Source organism: Odocoileus virginianus, chromosome 4 (assembly GCF_023699985.2).
Source record: "Odocoileus virginianus isolate 20LAN1187 ecotype Illinois chromosome 4, Ovbor_1.2, whole genome shotgun sequence".
Lineage (NCBI taxonomy): Eukaryota > Metazoa > Chordata > Mammalia > Artiodactyla > Cervidae > Odocoileus > Odocoileus virginianus.
The window spans coordinates 64,252,565-64,272,660 of NC_069677.1; the positions used below are offsets into that span (position 1 = coordinate 64,252,565).

The window sequence follows — 20,096 nt, forward strand, 5'->3', positions numbered from 1 at the left end:
TCCATAGTAGTACAGAGCACAAACCTTTCATGTGCAAAGCAAATGCCACATGATATTGGCAAAGAGAAAAGAACTTTTTTTCCCTCTGCTTCTTACCAAGACAAGAGGTAAAATGCTACAAATGCAAATGTTAGAAGAAAAAAACAATGATTTGGGGGCTAGAAGAACCAAGAAAAAAAGGCGTGGTTTACTAAAACAGAAACTGCCTCTGCACCAGCCTGCTGGTGCTGGGGGCAAAAAGAACTCTGTGTGGAACAGACCTCCATCCGGTCCTCCCTTTCCGAATCTGACAAGCGCATGCTGACAGGTTAGGATGCTTCGCACCACATAACAAAGAACAGGATGCAGGGCGGGTGGGCCAGGGACTGAGATGATGAAAAACACACACTTCAAGCAGAGTGGAGCTTGGCTGAAAGGATACTTTTTTTCAGCAAAGCATCAGAACAGAGAGCATCTTTTCACTTACTTGACATCAGACAAGATGGTTCTCACACATTTTTTTCTTTTTTTTTCTCCCCCTGGAAAAAATGTGTCTTCACAGGGCCGTCTCATCTTGAGCCTGGTTTTGCTTTCCATGATGTGTAGCATCCAGACTGAATCGTAGCAGGAGCCTGATCTTGTCTCAGAGACGGAGGCCTGGAGGACCATTGTACCCATCAACCCCTTCAGCAGAATCCCACCCAGGGTTTTCCTCTTTGATTTCATGCTGTGTCCCATCATTTCAGGATCTGATTTTTTTTAAGGTGAGTGTTTTCCTTACTAACTCAAGACTGGCAAACCTGCTCCCACTGTCTATCTCCCCCACATCTCTCTCTCTCTCACATACACACACACACACACGCACACACACACACACGCACACACACACCATCTTCCTTTCTAGCCACATCTTATTGCCTTGGTGAAGAGTGCAGTGAAGCAGAAAACAAATGCAGGAAGTGACAGACAACACAAGCATTTGTCCAATTAGCAATAAGAAAATCACAAGCACCAGTGGTGACCATTCATGTCGAACAGCCAACTCAGCCAAGAGCCCCGCTCCATGTCTTTCTGATCTAATTAGAACCACTGGGGCTGCAACTGCCCAGCCTGTCCCTGCATTTTTAGCCCACGCAGGGCAGGTGCTCGAGTTGGCCGATAATGAGAGATGTGAAACCATCAGTAGTTTTGATTAAGTCACAGACTACCAATTTAGATGTACCATACTTCACAGAGTCTAAGACAGGCTTCCCCACCACCTATATCAAAACATCTTTAAAATTAAAATGTGCCTTAGAATGAAGGCAATCATGGGATAGTCCTCATGGTTTCTGTGTGATGAACTTGGTCCCATCTGTTCATATTGTCGTTGTTTCAGCTGAGTTCAAAGCATGGTTGTAGGATGGGCATGCAGGTTCAGTGCTGTTTAAAATGCCCTCCAAAGAGTATCCTGTATTTTGACATTTTCACAATGAGCTATTGTGGATGCAAAAAATAACAGATGAGGGGGCTATAAATTTGACATGTGTGAAGCAAATATTTGTTGCTACAGGAACAACTGCCATTTTATACTTTCTCACAAAGCAACATCAACTGCTTTGAATACCTCAAAAAAGATGAAATTTACAAGAAATGAATCAGTTCTATTTGCCCCATATCCCACAAAGCAACAGAAAGCAAGAGAAATTGACATATCCCTCGGAAAACATCAAAGAGATTTCAAAGCGGCCAGGCTAGTATGACTAACTCAAGAGCCATGCAGTACTGTTAAGACATTATGTGAAAATTTAAAATAAATCTTTATCTTAGAAGTTCACAAGGTAATGGTGAATCTGGTACTCTATGGTTTCTTAGGTATAGTGAAATATAGTCTCTTCAGAATAACTTTGACAAGAAAACACATAACTATCCTCTATGAAAAGATGGGAGTGGAAGTAGGGAAAACTTCTAGGATTAAAAAAAAAGATACATGAGAAGAAAATAAAGGTATCTTTTCTAGCTCTTGGCTTAGTGATGCCTAGAGTTACTGCAGCCATTTTGCAAGCACGGGGAAGCTAACTGAAGGACAGAGACGCATACTGAAGACCTAAGTCCTAATGACATCACTGAACCACTTTCTTAACCAAGGCTAAACACTGGTTTCTGGTTATGTGAGATATTAAACATCTGTATTGTTCAATCCATTATTAGTAGTTGAGTTTTCTATTACTTTCACCCAAAGTCATATAATTGATACACTCCTGCCTCCCCACTACTGTGGTGATGCCACCTTTCCTTCTAGACTTCTTGAAACTCCCACTTGGGATGAGCCAAGAGAAGTATGGACTCTGAAATGAGCAAGGTGACAGTCTGCTCAACTCTAAGCAGGGCTAGTCAGTCAACATAGGATATACTCATTTATTGGTGGAAGCAAGTCTATGTGCATGTTAAGTTGCTTCAGTCATGTCTGACTCTTTGCAACCCCATGGACTGTAGCCTGCCAGGCTTCTTTTTTCATGGGATTCTCCAAGCAAGAATACTAGAGTGGGTTGTCATGCCTTCCTCCAAGGGATATTCCAGACCCAGGGATCAAACCCAAGTCTCCTACAGCTCCTGCATTGCAAGCAGATTCCTTACCACTGAACCACCAGGGAAGCCCACTGGTAGAAGGAGAACACATATTAAGAAGAACCTGACAAAACAGAGCTGAGGCCTGCCCAAAGGAAAGCAACTAATATTTGTTATTGTATTGAATAGATTTGTTAAATGAATAACAAAGATTATGAAGTAACATCAAAATCATGTGAGAAAGGGAAAGCTGGAGAATATTTTTTCCTGGGGAAAAGAAGCCTTGTTTGGGATGAGGAAGGAGGAGCCAGTCTTCAAGGAACTGAAGGGATAGAGTATATGAGAGAGATGATGCTGTTTAAGAATAGAATACACTATTGTCATTCATTTTGACATTGTTTAAGGATAGAATACACTATTGTCATTCATTCATTCATTTGTTCAACAAACATGCCCCAAGTTGCAGCCCAACAGCCAGAACTCACCTTAATGAAACTTATAGTCTATGGGGCGGATGGATGATAAGCAAACTAATCATTACAAAATACAAAATGTGCAAAGAAGGAAATGAAGTAAAGTGCTGAATTAGAAAATAAGAGCAGAATTCTAAAGTAAATAGAACAGTAAGAAATGATGTTACTAAGGCCATGATGTTTAAAGTGAAGCCAAAACACTGAAAGGAAGACTGTTCAGAGAGCAGGGTGAAGGATATTTAAGGTGAAATAACAACAGGAAGGAAAGAACAGGAAAATGATGGGAGGACCCATAGCATCTAGGGCTTAAGGCCATTTAAATGTCTGAATTTTATGTCAAATACAAAGAAAAGCCATTTAAAGGTTTTTGAAAGAAGAGAGGCCTAAGTCAAGTTAAATTTTCAGAAGATCATTGGCTGGGGCCTGAAGAATTATTTGAAGAGCAGAGAGCAGTTGGAGAAAATTGTCCCTGTTCAAGGGGTTGCTCCTGGGGGCTTATACAGAGTGCTGGCAGTACAGAGGGGAGACACATTCAAGGCGAACTGTTTTAGTTCTAATAAATAGGATTTGTTGATGGGGGAGGGGCAGGAAGAATGAGTCAAAGCAAGAAATCAAGGGTCATTCTAGTTGAAACAAATTGGTGGATGGTGATACCATTTATCACGATAAGGAAGAAGGCAGGCGAAAAGGTCTAGGTGGGTGGGGAATGAAACATACAGTTTTGGTTTGGGGAATATTTTTTCTTTTTTTACATTAAAGTATAATTGATTTACAATATTGTGTTAGCTTCAATGTATAGCAAAGTGATTCAGTTATACATTTTTTTTCAGATTTTTTCCCTTATAGGTTATTACAAAATATTGTATATAGTTCCTTGTGCTATACAGTAGGTCCTTGTTTTTTATTTTATGTATAGTAGTATGTATATCTTAATCCCAACCTCCTAATTTATCCCTCCCCACATCTCTCCACTTTGCTTTCTATGTCCATGGGTCTATTTATGTTATGTATACAAGTTCATTGTATCGCTTTTTTTAGACTTCACATATAAGTGGTATTATATGATATTTGTCTTTCTTTGTCTGACTTACTTCACTTAGTATGATAATCTCTGGATCCATGCACATTGCTGCAAATGGCATTATTTCATTCTTTTCACGACTGAGTAATAATCCATTATATAACTATACCACATGGTCTTTATTAGATGGTCAAAAGGCACATGAAAAGATGCTCAGTGCTGCTACTTATTGAAGACATGCAAATCAAAACTACAACAAGGTATCACCTTACACCAATCAGAATGGCCATCATCAGAAAGTCTACAGATAACAAATGCTAGAGAGGGTTTTGAGAAAAAAAAACCTTCCCACAGTGTTGGTGGGAATGTAAATCAGTACAGTCAATATGAATAACCGTATGGAGGTTCCTTAAAAAACTAGAAGTAGAGCTGCCATATGACCCTGCAATACCACTCCTGGGCATATATACAGAGAAAAACATGGTTCAAAACGACACATGTACCCAAATGCTCACTGCATCACTGTTTACAAAAGCCAAGACATGGAAGCAACCTAAATGTCCATCAACAGATAATTGGATAAAGAAGATGAAACATCCAGCTTGGGACATATTAATCTGAGATGACTGTGAGGTAGTCAAATGGAGGAGTCAAGATGGCAGTTGGATGTATGAGTCTAGAGCTCAGAGAATTATAGGGAGAAGGAACGACAAATTTGAGAGCCTGCAGATGCTATTGGAAACCATGGGGGAAAGATAGATGAACTCATATAAGGCAGCAGTATATAAGGAAAAGGAGGGCTTAACACCATGCTGTATGAAACTTAGAGATGGCATAGAGGCGACAAACCTAGACAGTGTGTTGTAAAGCAGAGACCTTATTGTAACAACAAAGGTCCGTCTATTCAAGGTTATGGTCTTCCCAGTGGTCGTGTATGGTTGTGAGACCATAAAGAAGGCAAAACACCAAAGAATTGATGCCTTCAAACTGTGGTGCTAGAGAAGACCTGAGAATCCCTTGGACTGAAAGGAGATCAAACCAGTCAATGTTAAGGGAAATCAACCCTGAATATTCTTTGGAAGGACTGATAAGCTGAAACCAGTATTTTGGTCATCTAATATGGACAGCCAACTCACTGGAAAAGTCCCTGATGCTGGGAAAGATTGAGGGCAGAAGGAGAAGAGGGCATCAGAGGATGAGATGGCTGGATGGCATCACTGATGCAATGGACATGAACTTGGGCAAACTTCAGGAGATGGTGAGGGACAGAGAGGCCTGGTGTGCTGCAATCCATGGGGTCACAAAGAGTTGTACACTATTGGGCAACTGAACAACAACAAGAAGTGGGTTATTCAATAAGTAGGGGAAAAAATCATCTAAGAGAAGAGCCAGAAGAGTAGTCTATCATGGATGTCAACAGGGTATCTCAAGAAGGAGTGAGCAGTCAGTTATTAAGAAAATCTTCTGAAGGGTCAATAAGTCTGTGACAGAATATAGGAGACATTGAATTTATAAACTAGAGGTTGCTGGTAATTTTGACAATGGAGTGATGCAGGCAAAAACAAGATGGGAGAAGGCTGACCAGTGAATGAGAGGAAAGAAAGTGGAGATGACTTTTAAGGACAACTCTCATAAAGCTGGCTATGAAAAGCATCAACAGATACAAGCTGAAAATAACAATGATAACAATGAAAAAATCTCCCATTGATGGAGCACCCACTATCAGCAAGCAAATTGTCCCTAGTCCTTACAAGGACCTTAGATAGTAGATACTATTATGTTTTACAGAAAATCAATGAAGTTAAGAACTGAACCCAAGATTATATAACACGTTATTCAATTTCTTTGCTGTGTAAAAAATTATACAACTAGTAGCTTAAAGTAACTCATTGATTATTATACAGTTTCTGAGAGTCAGGAGGTCAGGAATGGCTTAGCTGGGTCCCCTACAGAGCTGATATCAAGATGCTGGTCCAAGATGAGGTCTCATCTGGAGGCTTGACTGGAGAAGTTTCCACTTCTAAGCTTTCTCAGGCTGATGGCAGAATCTATTTCCTTGTGGCTGTACAATTCACTACAGTCTAATTTTTCAAAGCCAGCATTGCAGATAGAGAGATGATCTGCTACAAACATGGAGTCTCATATATCATAGGCATTACATAATTATGGGAGTGACATCATCTTGGTTACATAACATAATATAATTACCCATGTGACAGGAGTGATAATCCATTACTTTTACCATATTCTGTTGTTTAGAAGTAAGTCACAGGACTCACCTATACTCAAGGAAACAGACTTACACAAAGCCATGAACGCCTGGAGACAGGGCTCAAGGACTCATCTTGGAATCTCACAGTTAGTAACTGTCATGGAACTGGAGACCAGCTCTATCTTGTTCCAATATCCATTCTCTTTTACTTTAGCTATGAAGCCTCAAAAATATAAAGTAAATTTCTAAAAATGTAGAGCCTTCTGCAAATGGAATAGACTGACTGCAGAGGACCTAGCTCCTCTGTCACTAGAGATGTCCATGTTTAGGACCGATACTAGATGTAAATGAGACTGAAGGGGCTTCTGCTTTAGCAAGGGTATCATGGGGCAAGACAGGGAGGAAGCTGTAAACTCAGGTGACTTCCAAGGTGTTTCTCAACCTTGCAGTTCTGATTCTTTCAGGCACATAATAGAATCACAGAATGTTATGGCTGAACAGAGTCTTTGAAATGAAGCCTCTGCATTTTACAGATCAGGAAACTAAGGTTAGAAAAACCAAAACTTGTTTCAGGCTCAGCAAACACTGTTGGTGATAGAAAATAAATGGACTTAATACTTGTTTTCAAGAAGCCTATAATCTAATTGGAAGAAAATGGTTATATATATATATATATATATATATATATATATATATATATATAACATGATAGACAATAAACAAGTCCTGTGATGAAATATAATTTCAGGTACTCCAAAAACCCAGAGGAAGAGAGGAAGCTCAGGAGGAGGCAAGTTTGTGGGGGCAGATGATAAGTTTAGATTCACACCTGTGGACCCTGCATACTTAAAGGACATCTAGATGGTGATGTCTGGTACTGGTCTTCTCAAACCCTACTGTTCACACAAATTCACCCAGAGACTTTGTTAAAAAGCAGCTTCTGAAAAAAAAAAAAGAAAAGCAGCTTCTGATTTTGCAGGTCTGGGGTGGAATCTGAGATTCTGCATTTCCAACCAGCTCCCAGGAGTTAAAGATGCTCCTTGTCCTCAGACCATAGTCTGCGTAGCAGTCTAAGAAGGCGGTTAGTAAACGTTCTTGAATATTCATTCTCCATTCCTTCCCCCCCTCATCCCATTCCCCTCTCTCTGAAAAAGGGACAAGACCATACGTTTCAGCCAAAATGAGGAAGAGAGACACAGAATGAGGGGATTCCCAGGTAGAAGCACCTCCACCAGCAGCCACTGGAGACAGCCACATTACCTGGGAATGCCTTTTAGTTGATGCCAAGACTTCATCTACTATTCTTACCTTCCAGTACACTTACTGACTTTCCTCTCTAAAGAAATACAAAAATGAACGACTAAGCCCACTGATGCAAGAATTTAGTAATGCAGATCATCAAGCCTGATTATCCAGGAGCTGTGGGCTTGGTGGTATAATACGTTTCAGTGTAGAGGGAAAAAAACCAAAAGTAGGTAAGTAGGGGTAGCACAGTAAAAGGAGAATCACAGCTGAATGGAGAAGAGGCTAGAGCTAAAGGACAGTCTCCTAAGATGTCCTTTTCTGTTTTCAAGATAGCCCATGACCCGAGCAAAATGTACACCCTGCGATATTTAAAATGAATAACCAACAAGGACCTACTGTATAGCACAGAGAACTCTGCTCAATGTTAGGTGGCAGCCTGGATAGGAAGGAAGTTTGGGAGAGAATGGATCCATGTATATGTGTGGCTGAGTCCCTTTGCTGTCCACCGGAAACTATCACAACATTCTTAATCAGATATACATCAATAAAAAATTAAAAGTTTAAAAAAAAAGAGCCCATAAGAATAAGTTACAAATGCACTGAGTCTACCATCCTATGAAACTATTTTCTCCATCAGGCACTCTCGGCCCAGTGCTCATGTCATATGAGCTCTTCAGGGACCTACAAAAATGTGTGAGGCCAGGATGTAAAATCATTGACTCCCAGATGTGAAAAGAAAGCAACAAAATACAAATTAATAGATGTTTATTGCCAAAATATGACATTATTTTAACCTCATTAATTGTTCAGTTTAGTATTCATAAAAGTTCCATTACAGCTGAACAACATTTATAACTTCGATTTGCTTACTTTGTAAAAACTCCTGAGCAGGCACGAGGATTGCCAAAAAATCCTAGCAAATTGTCAATTAAGTAAGTTTCCAGGAGCCAATAATTTCTAAAGAAATCTTTGGCCTATTTTACAGCAAAAAAAAAAATTATTTTTAATGCAAGGTTTGGATGTGTATTGATACCATTATGTCTGAATGCAGTCTGAAACCTAGGACTGATCGTAGAATGTGACAGTTCTTTGTGAAAAACCATAAACCAAAAAAGAGAGATGGATCTCCGCCTGAGAATAATTGTCCAAGTGAAAATTATAGGATTTCTAAGGTCTCATTCAAAGCCATCTAAGTAAGGATAAAAGAGACAAATTCATTCAGTCAGTGAAAGTGAAAGTGAAAGTGAAATCGCTCAGTGGTGTCTGACTCTTTGCGACCCCATGGACTGTAGTCCAACAGGCTCCTCCATCCATGGAATTTTCCACGCAAGAATACTGGAATGGGATGCCATTTCCTTCTCCAGGGGATCTTTCTGACCTGAACCTGGGTCTCCCACATTGCAGGCAGACGCTTTACCATCTGAGCCACCAGGGAATCAGTCAGTGAGCACCTACTACGTGTCAGTCACAATCCTAAGGCAAAGCAATACAACAGTAAAGAAGTTAGATAAAGCACCAGGTAATTCCCAGGGACAGGGGAGCCTGGCGGGCTGCCGTCTATGGGGTTGCACACAGCCAGACATGACTGAAGCGACGCAGCAGCAGCAGCAGCAATGTACGGTGAGCTTCCCTGGTGGCTCAGCGGTAAAGAATCAGCCTGCCAATACAGAAGGCGCAGGGTCGGGAAGATCTCCTAGACAAGGAAATGGTAACCCACTCCAGCATTCTTCCCTGGCAACTCCCATGGATAGAAGAGCCTGTTTGGCTACAGTCCACAGGGTCTCAAAAAAGTCAGAAGGTCTGAGTCACTGAACAACAAGCAATGAAATACAAGAGTACCTGGAGATAGATCTCACTGAACCACGCCCAACCCATCCACCTGAGGCAGGGCCAGGTAAACTGCCTTGTTTCCTCAGAGAGAAGAAAGAAAATTTTCAACAAGTGCCTACTTTTTACCATGACGCTAAGTGCTGTGTCATTCTTTCCGGTGGACCCCCCTTGTGGTCTCTTAATTCACATACAAACAGTAAGGGAAGTGAACTCTGCACCAAATCAGACAGCTAGTTCCCAAGTGGGTCACTCAGGCCTCAAGCCCAGGCCTATCCAACCCCGAAACCACACTTCTTCACTCAGACACCCTTGCTGAGCCACAGCCAACGCTGACCACCGCCTGCTCAGGAAATTCCCAGAGCTGATGTCTGGTCGGTGAAAGCCAGAGATAGGGAGGAGGTGGGGTCTTTGTCACTTCCAGGGGACACAGGCCCCATCCAGGCCCCTAGCTCTATCAGAGAACCCCTGAAGGAAGCCTTGAAGGTTCTGGATGTGCTCGGTCTCTGTACTTAAATAAACACCTCTCTGGCCCCAGGCAGGTAATCTGGCATCGGGGGAGACTGTCGCCCCTGCCCTCGACAGCACCTCTAGTCCCGTGGATGGTTACCTGCGGCACCAATGATGTTTTGCCTTGGGATCCGAGCTGTGTTCTCCACATCAACAAGCAGCTTCTTCCCTCTCTCGGGGTCCTCGGCTCCTCCAGCTACCCCCACCAGGCCTGAGGGGACAGTGGACAGGCCTCTCCCGGGGTCTCTGCTCAACCGGCCTTTTATCTCTCCCCACGCCCACAGCCCATCAGGTGATGCAGGGGCCGCTATCTCTCAGGAGCAGATGCCAGAAGCACCTGGAATAGGACTTCTCTCCAGAGCAGCTGGCACTTCACAACTCTTACTTCCAGGCACTCCCACTCAAGGGTCCTCCTGTGTAGGCTGCTGGGAAAGGGTTAATGACCCCACACCTGTCTCAGGTGGCCCTTAAAAGTGGGTAGAAAAAAGGCAGTCAGGCTTCTGCTTAGTTTCCTGGTTTTTCTTCCAAGTACTTCAGTATAAAGGAAGTGCTAGTCATTCAGTCATGCCCTACTCTTTTGTGACCCCATGGACTGCAGCCCACCAGGCTCGTCTGTCCATGGGATTTTCCAGGCAAAGATACTGGATTGGTTTGCCATTTCCTTCTCCAGGGTGAAGGAAGAGGCAGCAGTATTTACTTTTTTTTTTTTTTCCCGTCCTGTGAAAGACCAGTCAAGTGGGCCTTAGGAAGAATCACTACCAACAAAGCTAGTGGAGGTGATAGAATTCCAGTTGAGCTATCTCAAATCCTGAAAGATGATGCTGTGAAAGTGCTGCACTCAATATGCCTGCAAATATGGAAAACTAAGCAGTGGCCACAGGACTGGAAAAGGTCAGTTTTTATTCCAAACCCTAAGAGAGGCAATGCCAAAGAATGCTCAAACTATTGCACAATTGCACTCATCTCACACGCTAGTAAGGTAATGCTTAAAATTCTCCAAGCCAGGCTTCAGCAATATGTGAACTGTGAACTTCCAGATGTTCAAGGTGGTTTTAGAAAAGGCAGAGGAACAGATCAAATTGCCAACATCCACTGGATCATTGAAAAAACAAGAGACTTCCAGAAAAACATCTATTTCTGCTTTATTGACTATGCCAAAGCCTTGACTGTGTGGATCACCATAAACTGTGGAAAATTCTTAAAGAGATGGGAATACCAGACCACTTGACCTGCCTCTTGAGAAATCTGTATGTAGCTCAGGAAGCAACAGTTAGAACTGGATGTGGAACAACAGACTTGTTCCAAATAGGAAAAGGAGCACGTCAAGGCTGTATATTGTCACCCTACTTATTTAACTTATATGCAGAGTACATCATGAGAAATGCTAGACTGGAGGAAGCACAAGCTGGAATCAAGATTGCTGGGAGAAATATCAATAACCTCAGATATGCAGATGACACCACCCTTATGGCAGAAAGTGAAGAACTAAAGAGCCTCTTGATGAGAGTGAAAGAAGAGAGTGAAAAAGTTGGCCTAAAGCTCAACATTCAGAAAACTAAGATCACGGCATCCAGTCCCATCACTGCATGGCAGATAGATGGGGAAACAGTGGAAACAGTGGCTGACTTTATTTTTCTGGGCTCCAAAATCACTGCAGATGGTGATTGTAGCCATGAAATTAAAAGACGCTTACTCCTTGGGAGGAAAGTTATGACCAACCTAGACAGCATATTTAAAAGCAGAGACCTTACTTTGCCAACAAATGTCCATCTTGTCAAGGCTATGCTTTTGTCAAGGCTTGTCATGACCAGTGGTCATGTATGGATGTGAGAGTTGGACTATTAAGAAAGCTGAGCACAGAAGAATTGATGCTTTTGAACTGTGGTGTTGGAGAAGACTCTTGAGAGTTCCTTGGACTGCAAGGAGATCCAACCTGTCCATCCTCAATGAGATCAGTCCTGGGTGTTCATTAGAAGAACTGATGTTGAAGCTGAAACTCCAATACTTTGGCCACCTGATGCAAAGAGCTGACTCATTTGAAAAGACCCTGATGCTGGGAAAGATTGAGGGCAGGAGGAGAAGGGGACGGCAGAGGATGAGATGGTTGGATGGCATCATTGACTCAATGGACATGGGTTTGGGTGGATTCCGGGAGTTGGTGATGGGCTGGGAGACCTGGCATGCTGTGGTTCATGGGATTGCAAAGAGTTGGACAGGACTGAGCGACTGAACTGAACTGAACTGAAAGAGTTGGGGGTATGGGGTGTCCTAGACTTGATATTTGATCTCTTTCCCACTCCCTACCTGATAGAAGTCAGTCTTCCCATCCTTCTAGGGGATGCAGGTGCTACAGTAAAGACCTGGCCAGAAGCTAAAGCTAATCAAAGCAAGGGGAAAACCATCCTGTCGTATAGCCACAGCAATGGAGCCCAGCTGATGTCAAAATACCCCCACAGAAACTCTTTCTCTCTGTCTCTGTCTCCAACCGGCTTTCTTTAGCAGACACCACCAGTCACCTACTCAGTATGCCTTCTCCTTCTCTTCCTTCATTGTGTTTAAAGCCTCCTCTCTCTTGCAGCTAGGCAGTTGGGAAGACGACAGCTCCCCTTTACTCTGTGGCAACTTTGGACAGGGTGACTCCAGATGTGGTAGCCAAAATAGAGTTTCCAAATATTAGGTCCCTCCATTGAAAGAGAGCCTACAAGTCTCATTCCTTTAATCTATTTGGGATTTATTTTTATCAATGATAGTAGATATGAGTTCTTTTTAATTTTCTTCCAGATGGATAGCCTGTTGCACTTGCATCATTTATTAAATAATTCATTCTTCTACTGAATCAAAATACCACATGTTCATATGTCAAATCCTCCTAACAGAGGCAAACTATTATATACAGGATGAATAAACACAGTCCTAGAGCACAGCAAACTGTATTCAATATTCTATGATATATCATAATGGAAAAGAATATAAATGTATGTATGTATGTATAACTGAGTTGGGCTTCCCAGCGGGCACCAATGGTAAACAACCCGCCTGCCAATACAGGAGACATAAGGGACTTGGGTTCAATCCCTGGGTCGGGAAAATCCCCTGGAGGAGGGCCTGGTAACCCACTCCAGTATTCTTGTCTGGAGAATCTCATGGACAGAGGAGCCTGGCAGGCTACAGTCCATAGAGTCACACAGAGTCATATACAGCTAAAACAACTTAGCACACATGCACATATGTATAACTGATTCACTTTGCTGTACAGAAGAAATTAACAGAACTATAGTTGTAAATGAACTATACTTCAATATTTTTTTAAATCCTCCTATAAAATGGGATCTATTTCTGAATTGTCCATCTGTGTTCTGATCTAGATGGCTATCCCTCTGCCTGTATCATACTGATTTATTACAGTGGCTTTTTAGTTAAACAGATGCCTCCTTATTCTTCTTTCTACAATTTTGTTGGCTGTTCATAGGCTTTTAGTTAAACAGATGCCTCCTTATTCTTCTTTCTACAATTTTGTTGGCTGTTCATAGGCTTTTCTTTCCTCTGTATGGAATTTAATATCATGATCTGTTATCCCCCCCAAAAGCCCTCATTAGAATTCTAATTGAAATTGCATTGACATATTAATTGTGACACAATTGATTTTCTTTGATATTAATGCTTCCATCCAAGAACATAACAAGTTTTTCCATTTATTCAGATGTCAATCCTTCCATCTCATATTATTATTTTACAGGTTCTGTACCATTCTTATCTATATTTTAAAATTTTTGTTGATGTTATCAATGAAATGTTTTCCCATTTCCATGCCTTACTTCTAGAATAAAGAAAAGCTTGTGTCCCACATCAACAAATTTTCTTATTTCCTCTTAATTCTCTAGGAAACATTCTTATTTTACAAAATTTTAAAACTAGAATTTCTTGGTTTGTCTAGGTGTAGAATCATATGATCAATTTACCTCTTTTTTTCCAATATTTATACATACTATTTTATACTTTTGTCTTTGTATATACAATAGAATCTCTAAAATAATATAGTGATGAAGATAATCATTGGCACCTATTTTTATTTCATTGATTTTCTTTCATCATTTCAGTACATAGAGTGATGATTCCTATTTTGTTTTCAAAGATAGTTTTTTGTTTTAATTGAGGTTCAGTTGACATATAGCTATGTTAATTTCAGGTACACAACATAATGATTCAATATTTGTATACATTGCAAAATAATCACCACAGAAAGTCTAATTAACATCTGTCCCCACACATAGTCACAACTTTTATTTCTTTTGATGAAAACTCAAGATCTACTCTCTTAACAACTTTCAAATAGGCAATACAGTATTATTAACTATAGTCACCATGCTGTATATTACATCCCCAGGACTTATTCATTTTATAACTGGAAGTTAGTACATTTTGACCTTGTTTCACTAATCATAGTTAAATAGTTCTTCTTAATTGCTATTTACTTAGAGGGTTTTTTTAGGAATACCTTCTGGGATTATATTCAATCAAGTTTTTATCAACATCTATGGCTCTGATCATATGGGTTTTCTCTTATTTGCTGATATGATTGATTATTGATAAATGGACTTCCCTGGTGGCTCAGATGGTAAAGAATCCGCCTGCTAATGCAGGAAAGCTGGGTTCAATCCCTGGGTCAGGAAGATCGCCTGGAGAAGGAATGGCAACTCATTTCATATTCTTGCCTGGAGAATTCCATGGACAGAGGAGCCTGACAGGCTACAGCCCATAGGGTCGCAAAGAGTTGGACACAACTGAGAAACCAACATACACACACACATACACCCTTGCCTTTCTTCCTTGGTTATAATATACTACCCACTTGATACTTTGCTGTATTTATTTGTATATATTAGATAAGTCAGTTATATCTCTCAATCTTTGAGAAGTGGCCTTATATAGGAGACACCCTTTGGGGCCCAGCAGCACACTCCCCTCTGATTGCCAGAGCTTTATGTTCTAGTTCAGTTTAGTTCAGTTCAGTCATTCAGTCGTGTCCAACTCTTTGCGACCCCATGAACCGCAGCACGTCAGGCCTCCCTGTCCATCACCAACTCCGAGTCCACCCAAACCCATGTCCGTTGAGTCAATGATGCCATCCAACTATCTCATCCTCTGCTGTCCCCTTCTCCTGCCCTCAATCTTTCCCAGCATCAGGGTCTTTTCAAACAAGTCAGCTCTTCACATTAGGTGGCCAAAGTTTCAGCTTCAACATCAGTTCTTCCAATGAACACCCGGGACTGATCTCATTGAGGATGGACAGGTTGGATCTCCTTGCAGTCCAAGGAACTCTCAAGAGTCTTCTCCAACACCATAGTTCAAAAGCATAAATTCTTCTGTGCTCAGCTTTCTTTATAGTCCAACTCTCACATCTATACATGACCACTGGAAAAACCATGGTCTTAACAAAACAGACCTTTTGTTGGCAAAGCAGTGTCTCTGCTTTTTAATATGCTATCTAGGTTGGTCATAACTTTTCTTCCAAGGAGTAACTGTCTTTTCATTTCATGGCTACAGTCGCCATCTGCAGTGATTTTTGGAGCTCAGAAAATAAAGTCAGCCACTGTTTCCACTGTTTCTCCATCTATCTGCCGTGAAGTGATGGGACTGGATGCCATGATGTTAGTTTTCTGAATGTTGAGCTTTAAGCCAACTTTTTCACTCTCTTCTTTCACTCTCATCAAGAGGCTCTTTAGTTCTTCACTTTCTGCCATAAGGGTGGTGTCATCTGCATATCTGAGGTTATTGATATTTCTCCCAGCAATCTTGATTCCAGCTTGTGCTTCCTCCAGTCTAGCATTTCTCATGATGTACTCTGCATATAAGTTAAATAAGTAGGGTGACAATATACAGCCTTGACGTGCTCCTTTTCCTATTTGGAACCAGTCTGTTGTTCCATGTCCAGTTCTAACTGTTGCTTCCTGACCTGCATACAGGTTTCTTAAGAGGCAGGTCAAGTGGTCTGGTATTCCCATCTCTTTCAGAATTTTCCACAGTTTATGGTGATCCACACAGTCAAAGTCTTTGGCATAGTCAATAAAGCAGAAATAGATGTTTTTCTGGAACTCTCTTGCTTTTTCGATGATCCAGCGGATGTTGGCAATTTGATTGTTCCTCTGCCTTTTCTAAAAGCATCTTGGACATCTGGAAGTTCACAGTTCACATATTGCTGAAACCCGGCTTGGAGAATTTTAAGCATTACCTTACTAGCATGTGAGATGAGTGCAATTGTGCGGTAGTTTGAGCATTCTTTGGCATTGCCTCTCTTAGGGATTGGAATGAAAACTGACCTTTTCCAGTCCTGTGGCCACTGCTTAGTTTTCCATATTTGCAGGCATATTGAGTGCAGCACTTTCACAGTGTCATCTTTCAGGATTTGAAATAGCTCAACTGGAATTCTATCACCTCCACTAGCTTTGTTGGTAGTGATGCTTCCTAAGGCCCACTTGACATTCTAGGGGTGCCTCTTATCTGGGTTGCATGGGCTTTTCTGTTGTGATGACTCCTGTGGTCCCAGAGGTCACTGAAGCTGGCACCTAGCCCAGTTGGTTCCCAGGTCCTGCCTCATGTGGTGGTTGTCAGCCAGGTCAGGTCCCAGTGCAAATGGCTACACAGCCCAGAGTGTCTGGAGCTGGGGATGGCCCATGGGTGGGTGGGCTGGGGATGGCCTATGGGTGTATGGGGCTGAGTCCCAAGGCTGGTGCTAACCTGCTGGTGGGCAGGTAAAGCCCTTGGCATTAATAAGCCAGAGGGAAGACTCCAAAATGGCACTTGTCAGCACCAGTGTCCTCAGGATAGAATGAGCTCTCAAAAATGACTGCTGCTAGCATCTTTAATCCAAATTGCCTCCTGTCTCTCTAGGAGGCTTTCCAACATCACCAATTGGGTCTGACCCAGGCTTCAAAGTAGCGCCTCTGCACGGGAACTTGGAGCATGAGAGATCCCTGTGTGCATCCTTTAAAAACAGTCTCAGTTTCCTACAGCCCTTTCCCCACTTTAGGCCCCAGTGGCCTTCGAAGCCAGACATTTGGGGAATTCATCTTCCCAGTGCAGGGCTCCCAGGCTGGGGAGTCTAATGTGGGGCTCAGACCCCCTCATTCCTTGGGGAGAATCTTTAATTGTGATAGTTCTCCTATTTGCCTGCCCAGGGTGTGGATCTTGACTATACTGTCTCTACTCTGCCTATTCATCTCTCTGGGGTTCCTTCTTTATATCTTTAGTTGTGGAAAATCTTTTCTGCTAGCTTTCAGGTCATTTCATCAATGGTTGCTCTGTAAACAGTTGTAATTTTGGTGTGCCCTTGCAAGGAGGTGAGCTTAAGATCTTCCTGCTCTACCATCTTGGACACATCTTTCTCTATAAATACTAAAATGGTTATTTAAATATCTACATAAGAGCCTCAATTTACCTCTCACAGAGCCTAAAATATGTACTACCCAGCCTTCTACAAAAAAAAGTTCGCCCTGGTTTTGATTTTCAGATAGGTTACCGAATAGTTGCGTGTGCAACATAATGATATTCTCTTACTAGATTTTTTTGGTGTGAACCATTTTTAAACTCTTTATTGAATTTGTTACAATATTGCTTCTGTTTTATGCTTTGGTTTTTTATCTATGAGGCATGTGGGATCTAGCTCCCCGACAAGGGATCAAACCTGCACTGCTCACATTAGCAGGCAAAGTCCTAATCACTGGATCATCAGAGAAGTCCCTCTCTTGCTATTTTAATCCACATTCTCTGTTAGTTCTGTTCTTTTCTTACTTCTGTGAAGTGAAAGTCGCTCAGTCATGTCCGACTGTTTGCGACCCCATGGACTATACAGTCCATGGAATTCTCCAGGCCAGAATACTGGAGTGGGTAGCCTTTTCTTTCTCCAGGGGATCTTCCCAACCCAGGTCTCCCACATTGCAGGTGGGTTCTTTACCAGCTGAACCACAAGGGAAGCCCTTTTTTACTCCTAATCTTGTATATTTTGCTCTCTTACTTTTCTTCTTAATCAAGCTCATGAAGAGATTATGTATACATTACTAATCTTTGCAAAAATCTAGTTTTGCATTTATTTATACATTCTACTCTTTCAGTTTTCTATTTCATAACTTTCAATTTTGGCTGTGTTACTACATTTCATCATTTTTGGGACACCACTAAGAAAAATAAAACACTTCCACACTATCTAGAGCATAAGGCTTTCTTACCACTTAAAATGTTTATTTTGTACTTATGGGAAGGGCTCTTTTAGAGTCATTAGGCATAAATTTTAATCATATTTCTCTTATGCATCCATAAAATAAATATAAAATCACTGAAGATACTTCTAAAATGTCTTCTGATTGAGACTCCAGCTCTTTTAAATCACCATCCACTCAATCATCAATGTTCCAAATTTTCTGCACAATTTTGTCCTCCGTGCTGGTGACACAGCATTTCCTAAAAGAATGTTCCACTACTGTTTCCAAGATTTTCTTCCAAATTGTTGATACTAGCTCTCTCTTACTGGAAGTGTCACTCAGAGTATTTCAGGTACCAACCAGTATTCACAGCCCTTCTTCAAACAGCCCTTAAATGGTTTTTTGACTGACATCCCAAGGGATTTCAATCATGCCACCAGAAAGAACAGCCAAGTTCTTACAGGCACAGGTAATAAGAGGTCACATGGCTACATGGTCAACAGAAATTGAGGACACATTCTGATTTAAGAGATGTCAAAATAAAAAAGGGAAGCAGGCCTTAGAATTGATGAAATATGGTAATCCTCACTTTCTGGCTTATTTTGAGTTATTGTATCTTTTTCTAAGATAGGCAATGTTATTTTCATCTCTTCTATCTCCAGGCAAGACTAATGGAATGGGTAGCCATTCCCTTCTCCAGGCTATAATAATAAAGATATATAAGGCCATGAATTTTTCTATGAGAATAGTTTTTGCAGTGACTACTAGGGTTTAAGGTAAAGCATTATATTCATGGTTTTAAATAGATTGTAACTTCAGTTTTGATTTTGGATGGTAGCAGCTGTCATCTGTTTATTTTTATTCTCCATGTAGTGATATTTTTATTATTTTCCAATCTTTGCTTTTAACTGTTTTGAATTAGGACCATACAATTTGCCTGTAAAATCTCTACCTCTTAAAATGTATTAAGATGAGTTTTTTTGGTAACATATAACTAGTTTTGGGCTTCCCCAGTGGCTTAATGGTAAAGAATCCTCCTACAATGCAGGAGCCACAGAAGATTTGGGTTCAGTCCTTGGGTCGGGAAGATCTCCTGGAGAAGGGCATAGTAACCGGCTCCAATATTCTTGCCTGGGGAACCCCATGGACAGAGGAGCCTGGCAGACTACAGTCCATGGGGTCACAAAGAGTCTAACACAGCTGAAGAGACTTAGCATACAAGCAACTAGTTTTATAAGTTTTTATGGGCACATACACTTATGATTTTACCCCAAGAAAATAAGTGAAAAGTGAAAGTGAAGTCGCTCAGTCATGTCCGAGCCTATCAGGCTCCTCCATCCAAGCGATTTTCCAGGCAAGAGTACTGGAGTGTGTTGCCCTTTCCTTCTCCAGGGATCTTCCCAACCCAGGGATTGAACTCAGTTCTCCCACATTGCAGGCAGACACTTTACCCTCTGAGCTATGAGGGAAGCCCAAGGAAATAATATTAAACTTAATTAAAATAAAATCCACTAAGAATTAAAATCAGTTAGATAATTTTCATTCAATTCCTCATTGTCTTAACTTTTTTCCTACTAGTTATGAAAACAAATAATTAAGAAATTTGGAGAAGTTTGGAGCTTCTGGGTAATAGGAAACTTAAGTGTGTCTGGGGAGTGAGGTTCTTTTTTAACCATACAGGTGCAGCCACAGTATTAGAAGTCAGAACAGAGCTATTTCTGTGGGCTCCTGACTGACAGGTTCCTGAAAAGAGCTTCTAGGATCCTGGTAATACTCTGAGTTAGTTTTTATTATTATTATTTATGTGCCAGTTGCATGGATATATTCAATCTATGAAAATTCTATGATTTTTATAAATTTCTTTTTATATGTTATCCTTTTTTAGAAGTTTTTTTTAATATAGCACCACAAGGTAAAATTATTTAATGCCATTTCTTCTTTCTTTCCCTATTCCCCATTCTCTTCAACAAATATTGATGTAAGAGGAATAATTTCACCTTTAGACCGTTTTGGGAAAACTGCTTTGTGTTTTTGCTCCTTCCTTTTTTCCTAGGTCTTTTCCCATTTAGCAGTGAAGACAGTTTAAT

General features: G+C 41.1%; 1 long non-coding RNA gene across 1 annotated transcript in view; it reads left to right on the top strand.

Moving 5' to 3' along the window:
* Positions 1–218: 218 nt before the first annotated feature.
* Positions 219–20,096, top strand: part of LOC139034790 (uncharacterized) — a 42,366-nt gene continuing 22,488 nt past the window's right edge. The window contains exons 1-2 of the long non-coding RNA XR_011487342.1: positions 219–307; positions 542–743. This is a non-coding gene — a long non-coding RNA (uncharacterized lncRNA). The remainder of the gene's footprint in view (positions 308–541; positions 744–20,096) is intronic.